This window comes from Falco punctatus (assembly GCF_963210335.1).
Source record: "Falco punctatus genome assembly, chromosome: 1".
NCBI classification, from domain to species: domain Eukaryota; kingdom Metazoa; phylum Chordata; class Aves; order Falconiformes; family Falconidae; genus Falco; species Falco punctatus.
This window is the reverse complement of record NC_137580.1, coordinates 87,079,275-87,086,688: the sequence shown is the minus strand read 5'-3', so window position 1 is coordinate 87,086,688 and position 7,414 is coordinate 87,079,275. Positions and strand designations below refer to the sequence as shown.

At 44.1% G+C, this 7,414-nt stretch overlaps 1 protein-coding gene and 1 long non-coding RNA gene across 2 annotated transcripts in view; one reads left to right on the top strand and one right to left on the bottom strand.

Moving 5' to 3' along the window:
• The window catches only part of TBX1 (T-box transcription factor 1), a 153,160-nt gene that overhangs the window by 34,502 nt on the left and 111,244 nt on the right, over nt 1–7,414 (top strand). The gene's annotated exons all lie outside the window — the stretch shown is intronic.
• LOC308058356 overlaps nt 1–7,414 on the bottom strand; it is a 41,404-nt gene that overhangs the window by 28,105 nt on the left and 5,885 nt on the right. The window lies entirely within an intron of this gene.

Here is a 7,414-nt window from a genome sequence, read left to right as displayed (position 1 = left end):
CTGGAAAAAAAAAAAAAAAAAACCAAAACCATAAAGCTGACTTTAAAACAAAAATCTCTCCACAAAGGCCTCACCAAGGACTTCTGACTTTGACATGTTTGAAAATATTTTGGGATGTTTTGCTTCTGAGCATTTGGAAAGTCTGGACTGAGCTGTTTTGTACTAACTTTAACAAATGCTAAACATCTGGCTCTGTTGACATTACTTCAGGTATTAATTCTGAGTCACTTAGTCTACAGTGTGTTTGAACTTATAAAGAGCAAAGGTGTTTTCTGTATTTCAGTAGACATGCTTAAAATGCAGAATGGTGCCATGGGTCCAGATTTGGGATGCCCCAGGGGAAACCTGGAACTGGAATTTCATTTCAGCTCTCTGTAAAAAGCAGGCTACTTGGCAGTTTTGAACCATGTTCGAGTTTGATTTTTTGAGTGCTTTAATTCTGGGACATTTTAGTCTGGATGGTCTTCATTTCCTACCCTTTGAGACTAGTCAAAGATTACTCAAGTGTCAAAATGCATTGAACATGAGATTTAAATGCTCACTCATAACCTTTGTTCTTGTTCTGATGTGGTTTATAGTTTCACAATTTACATGGCAGCAAAACTCCACATAAGGGAGGAATGACTACTAAAAGGATTTGACAATTGGCTTTAGAGAGGGAATGAAGAAGACACAAAAGGTGCAGCAGTGGTACTTCTCAGGTGCTTCTGTTTCCTATGGGTGGTCTTCTGTTCTTGTCATAATAAAGCAAAGTAGATGGTTTTGGTTTATGCTTCTTCGTAGACATAGTTAAACACTAATGGAACACAAGAAAAAGATCACATAAATCAGAAAGTAAAGCATCCTTGATGCCCTGTGGTGGTGAGCTAACAGGACCACTCAGTTTCAAGGCTATAAAAATAATTATGAAAGCAGGAGGACTGAGCTAGTGTTTCATGGGTTCAGCCCCACCATACCTTGTTTGGGATGCTGAGTTGCACACTTGTGTGGCAATCATTGCTATAATGTGCAACAAAACGTATCAGCCTACTTGACAGGCCATTAGGCTGGACAAAGAAAGTCTTGAAATGAGAGGCTGTCCTTAGAAAACTGGCCAGGCCTGGCATGCACTGAGGAATAGATACAATGCATGTCCAGCTGTACATTGTTGGTGCCCACACAGTCCTGCTCTAGCACCACCAACGCACAGCTTGTCTGGCTTGTAGAGCCGCTGCAGGACTGCAACCCCTGAGCTAGTGTGTCGGTGATATATCTGGGCTGCAGCCATTCAATAGCCCAATGGTGGCCCAATGGGTCCTGCAAGGAGAGAGAGGACTAGGAGGAAGGCTGGGAGCTCCAGTTGACAACTCCTACCAGGAGGCAGGAATTGCCTTGTATTTATTTGATTTATTGTCTTCTCTTCCATAAAGATAAGTTAGGAAAGTCTTGCATTGATTTAAAATGAATAAATTTTCCCTGTTGAGTGGGAAATACAGACTAGCTCAATCTCTGTCCAGAGCTGTTATTCCAGGCAAAGGAATTGGTATTTGATATACGGAGAAGCATTTTTAAATGCTTCTGATGGTAAGAAGGAAATTATCAATGATCTCTATCTGTAAAATAGAGATGTGGCACCATGGAAGTTGTGAAACATCTCACAAAGGAACAGTCCCACAGCCCAGCTACAAACACCTCTGCAACCAAATGCCAGTGCAGTCCTTTGAAATGCCAGGGTTAATAATATGTGGATTTCATTATAACTTTTTTATTATAACTTTAAAAAAAAATCTTAGGTTACAGTAGAGATAACAAGGGTGGAGGAAAGAAAGCAGTTAAAAAGGAAAAAAAAAAAAAAAAAAGCTTAGTTCAAGCATAGGATTGAGGTATGTTTATTGGGCTGTATGAGACCTGTCCAGCTGGAATCAGCATCAGCAGTCACATTGACGGGTGCTATTCAAGTGATGTCTCTATTCATACGGGATTAGACGTCTGTCTGGCTGCTGGCTGAAAAATCATTATTTTTAGTGCCGTGTGCCTCGAGTCGGTTTTTGTTCTCCTCCTGACAAAATGCAGTTGGGATACATTTTATCTTCCCCCTCCCCTTGTACCAAGTTTTGAACAAATAGAATTCTCTCTGGTTGTTAAGCAGTTTTTCTGGCCCTTTTTTCTCGTTTCCTACCAGAGGATGATGGATTTGGTAATTTCTAAGGACCTTCCCAGCTGTTTTGGACATGAAGACAAAAACAAGCTTGGAGAGATTCATCGATATTATGGAAGATTAGCCTGGGGGTTTAAGGATTTCTTTCAAAAAGAAAACTTTTTTTTCCAGTTTTGACTCTTTCCTGGTGTGCATGACTAAAACACCCATGACATGGAATCAGTGCAAAGACCAAGGGATCTAATCCTCAGCTGCTGTAAACCAGTATTGCCCAGTAAAGTTCAGTACAAGCTACCCAGGGTTTACACCTGCTGGCAAACCACCCTCAACAGAGCCTGTGTGTCTGTCTGGAGCAACGTGACATGCACAACATGGCGTTCCCTCTCTGATACTTCATCAAGACCAGCAACCAAGAAGAAAGCAATCTCTGTTCTTTGAGCCGGGGGTCCAAGTGTGGCAGCTAATTGGTGGCATTTGTTTTTCCTCTGTCCTCCCCCTCCCCTGCTCCTCGCAGAGCTGGGCAAACTCTCCCAGCAGCACTCAGTCTATGGTTAGAGGGCATAGCTGTCATTCCATTAGGCTTGGCTAGGCCTGCGTTAAAGCGTGTCATACAAATTGAGGGGATCCAGCATATTGACAGACAGATATTTAGCATGTAATTGCACTGAAAGTGCAGCACAAAAGCTTTGGGAGGTAGGAGAGTGGAGTATTTGGATTGCATGAGATCTAGTTGGAGTGAGGTTTGGACTTTTTTTCCAAAGTGCATTTGAGCTCCCTAACAGGTGTGATGGCAAGGCACAAATACATCATCCCACAGCCACTGGGGCACTCTGTTAGTCCCCCTCCAGCCTGCCTCGTCCCCCTGAAGAAATCCTGTTGGAGGCAGTATCTGTTACAGAGCAAGCAAAACCATCCCATGGGCTGGTGCACAGCTCCCGCATGCTCACACACAGATTCATTTCTCAAAGGAAGCTGAGCTACACGTCTCTGGCTCTGTCAAAACATGGCCTTCTGCCCCTTAGCCTCACCCATGCAGCAGTGAATCCCAAACGCCTCATGTACCACAGGTTTTATATCATAAAGATGGAACATAAATTTAACATACATTTGGCAGTATAGGAAAAGGATCATTTTAATTGCTGGGCTTTAGCATTGGTCATTAAGGACCCATTCAATTTCTGCTGTAAGTCCAGTTCCTCTTCCAAATGCAGTCGGGTTGTTTGTGGCTTCATGCTCCTGGGGCCAGTCTGCACCCACGTGCCCTAATACGGCTTTTAGGAGCCAAGGCTTCAGGGAAAGTCATTGGGTCTTAGAGTCCAAAATTCATCAGTGACTTTTCCAAAGACAGCTCATGCTCCCAAGTTGTGTTATTTTTAAAAACTATGCACTGAGTGGCTGTCAGCCAGTGGCATAGCTGGGGCACGAGTCCCAGATCATCTGCTGGCCCAGGTGCTGTTCTTCCCTCTGCCTGCCGTTCCCCTTCTACAGGTGTTCTGAAGGATTGAGCATTGGTGTTTGGAGACGCTATAAATTATCTCAGGCTATAGCAGAGCTACAAATGTAAAAGCCACAGAATGACTTCAGAAAAAGTATCTGAACTGGAGCATACCCAAATAATCTCTCTAACACCCAGTGGTCTGGGAGGGGGAGAGCTGTTCAAACATGTCTGTTGGGCATGTTCATATGATGTGATTGAAAAGAGAAGGAATCATTGGCTGTTACATCTTTGTAGTAGAGCAGGTTGCATATGAAACTGCTTATGTCAACTAATGGGGAAATAGGTGTAAACCAGCTGCTGGTTCTGCGCTGGAGTCAGGACCAGCAGTGGGAAAACTTACAGTGCTTTTGGGCTGCTTCTTTGCATCACACCTCTGCTTATATGCTTAGGTGAACTTTATCCAACCAGCTAGAGTTTGTTAAAGGTAAACTTACAAGAGGACGCTTTTAAAACTGACTACTGAGATCTGATTCTATTTTGAGCATTCCTGATGTTTAGAAGTTTAAAATTTTGGGTTTAAACCTGGTCAGAAAGTAGCAGGAGAAAGGTGCAAAAGTGGTGGGAGGATTTTAGTTAACATTTAAGTTAACGTTTAGTAAATTAATACTGAAAATGGACATTTAACAGAGCCCTCAGCTGATGCTCAGGAGATCCAGGTTCCATGGTTTCAAAGTTCTGCTACAGACTTTGTGGGGTACTTGGCCACTCTTCTTTCCTTTGTCTTTTGCTGAAGGCAAACTTCTAACTTCACGGACATGATGTTCACTAAGGTTTTGGAAACTTCAGGGACAATGACCAGGCCATAGAAATCCTAATCGAATTTATTAATCTGCATGAAGATGTTCCTTTCCTTAACTCCTACAAGCAGCTGAGCAGAGGCAGCATTCCCCAGTGGTCATACCCCAGGACCGGGTGTGGAGGTGTGTGTTAGGTGTTGTACACACATGTAAGAGGGGAATGTTCCTGTCACTGTGCAACCTACGTGGATGATATAATATTGTAAGGAGCTGGGTGGAATGTAGCAACAAGCAGTGTGATTGATCATTGATGATAAGCTCTTGTCATGTTCATTTGATTTAGATTGTTTTAAGTGTATCATTTACCAATGTACCGTTTACTGTCTCTGTGAGAGAAAAACAGTAGATTCCACAACCAAGTTTTTTGCAAAAAGTGATGTTTAGTGCTTCCATTTTTGAATGCCCAAACTGAGAAAGTTTAAAGGGATCTAATTTCTGCAGGTACCAAGTTGTCCAAAATAGGAATACGTATTTCAGGATCTGCATACACAGCTCCCTTCCTTGTTAAAGCATATCTTTTCTGAAAATTGTGGAAGAATTGCAAGTGAAATAAGAAATGCAGATAGCACGTGTCCATATGGGCACATCCCAGGGAACAGGGAAAGCATTGGCAATGACAGGACACATCTTGGTCCCATCTTATGGTAGGTGAGTCTGCAGCAACCTTGTTGACTGGGATGGCCGGACTCATTTTATTCCAGTTTAATTGAAGTCAGAGGGGGACAGGAAGATTTCTGTGGTGTTTTGAGATCATCCAGAAGGAAAAGTGCTAAGCAAGTGTAATGTGCACCTTAATAATTGGGGGCTGCTGCTCTGCTGTTCGCAGCCACACCTTCTGTATGCTTCCTCTTTGTACAGCCCAAGTCCAGGTTGCTGTCAGGGAATGTGATAAAGGAATAAAGCTGCAAGTGGGATCACGTTTCCCTTCACTTCTTGTGTGTATGTGTGTGTGTCTTTGTTTTTTCTGTGCTGTAGCTCAGGGGGGCTCGTAAATCTTGGAGATTACTGTGGGTTTTTTTCTCTCCCCCTGTATGACTGATGGTGCGAATTTATGTGTGGTATTTCTCTCCCCCGACCTCATTCTGTTAAAATGAGACAGGAGGCCAGTAAATTTGTAGTGGGAGCTGTGCACGGTTGTGGGTCCCTCAGCCCCTCCTCTTTCCAGCCTGAGGGCCAGCTGTTCCTAAAAGATAATGATTTTGGGGTTTCATCTGGGGGTGGGATGCTGTTTGCATTGTTTCATTTTGCTGGATGAGCATGCTTTGACCCTCTGCTTCAGCACCAGGTGGTGTTGAAGAGAAAGATGCTGTTGAGGGGAAGATATACCTTCCCAGGTTAGTATCCAGCATGGGGAAGGAGAAAATGCTGAGGTTTAAGTTAGAACAAGGTATCCCAGAGCAGAGACCCTGCTGGAGGACGCTTCCTGCTGCATTTCCCCTTCACTGTAATGATGCACTGAGACACATCCAAGGACACAGTGCATCACCACTTGCCTCTTCTAGCTGCAGTGACCGAGCTAAGAAAAAAGAGTTTTTGTGTTTCAAAAATCTGTTGTGTTACAGGAGGGAACAGGAGGTTTAAAAACTCTTCTAAAATGATGTCATAAAAATATTTGTGTCTGCTCTTAATTCCTGAAATATTCCTGACAAGGGCCCTGCCTGTGCCCCTTTCCCTGAGGTGGAAGGATGCCGTTGCACCCAGGCAGTGTGTCCTGCCTTTCCTCCGGCTGACTTCAGCTCAATTAATCCCACATAGCTCAAGTTGTGACTGTGAAATCCAGCCTAAAGTCTGAACGCCACCTTGATTTTGAAGTCCAATAGGAGTATTTCTCTCAATTAAATTGTTGTTTTCAAAGGCTATTCTAGGTTTATTCTAGTGATAATTGCTTTAGCAGCAAGAGAGTGACCTGAAAGTTTCAGCTTCTGGGTAGATTTGGTAAGGAATTTTAAACAAAGATGAGATTTTTTAAGAAAAGTATCATTTTTTTTTCCTGAAACAGAAGGATGCCTAGTTTCAGAGTGGAGTTTCTTGTTAAGACAAGCAGGTCTGAGCCACACAGAACAGCTCAGCAGTTACAGGCCTTCTACAGAAATGGGAGGAACATATTTAAGTCTCTGCTCTTCATCAGGGACTTAAACCTCTGCTACCTTCACCTCCATGAGGTGCCCAGATGACTGGTTTGTGGCAGTTTGCTGTCTATCTTTTTGTAAGCTCCCTGCGTGACTGGCTCTTTCAGTGATGTAGAATAATGATCCCTCAGCCACCAGAGCTTTGTGTCTGCATGACTGCAAGGTGTCACCTAAACCTTGTGGTGGTTGTTGCTGGGGTTACAGCAACAAGGACTGGTGGCAGAGACCCCAGAGGAAATGTTAACCACACCACAAGGTTGTGTTGTGGTGCCAACCAGGGTTTCTCAAGCCAGGAAGTCTTAGCCTGCCCTTTGCATAGGCTCACAAGTCTACTGTCATTAAAAACTCTTCAGGCTCCCTTCAGTCTTGTTCCTCACCTTCCATTAACTGAGGAAACTATTTATGCTTATAAACCCTGCACATCCCAGATCCTACACTGAACCAGAGAATAATATCATAGAATCAGCCCATGGCACGTGCCTGCTTCTGTGCATCAGAGCTGCTGAGGTTCAGATACTTGATTCTGTCCTGCTGATGGACTGCCTGATACTGACTTCCCTGGCATCCTGAAAGCCTGGCATCGGAGCCAGGTGGTTTCCCAGCTGCTGCAAAGCAGTGGTGCCACCAGGCATCCCAGTGTCAGGTTCTGCATTGCTCCTCCTCCACAGCCCTGCTCTCTGAAGGGAGCTGTCTGGCCAGGGGAGCAAAGCATTTCTCAGGGGGATCAGCCTCCTGCCTGTCTCTGCCTCAGGTGCCCCAGACAGTGTATCTAGGCCTGGAGTGCACAGTCCTCCGGCCCTGAGTAGCGTGTAATGCATTTTCACATCAGTGCTTTCTAGGTTCCTGGAGGAGT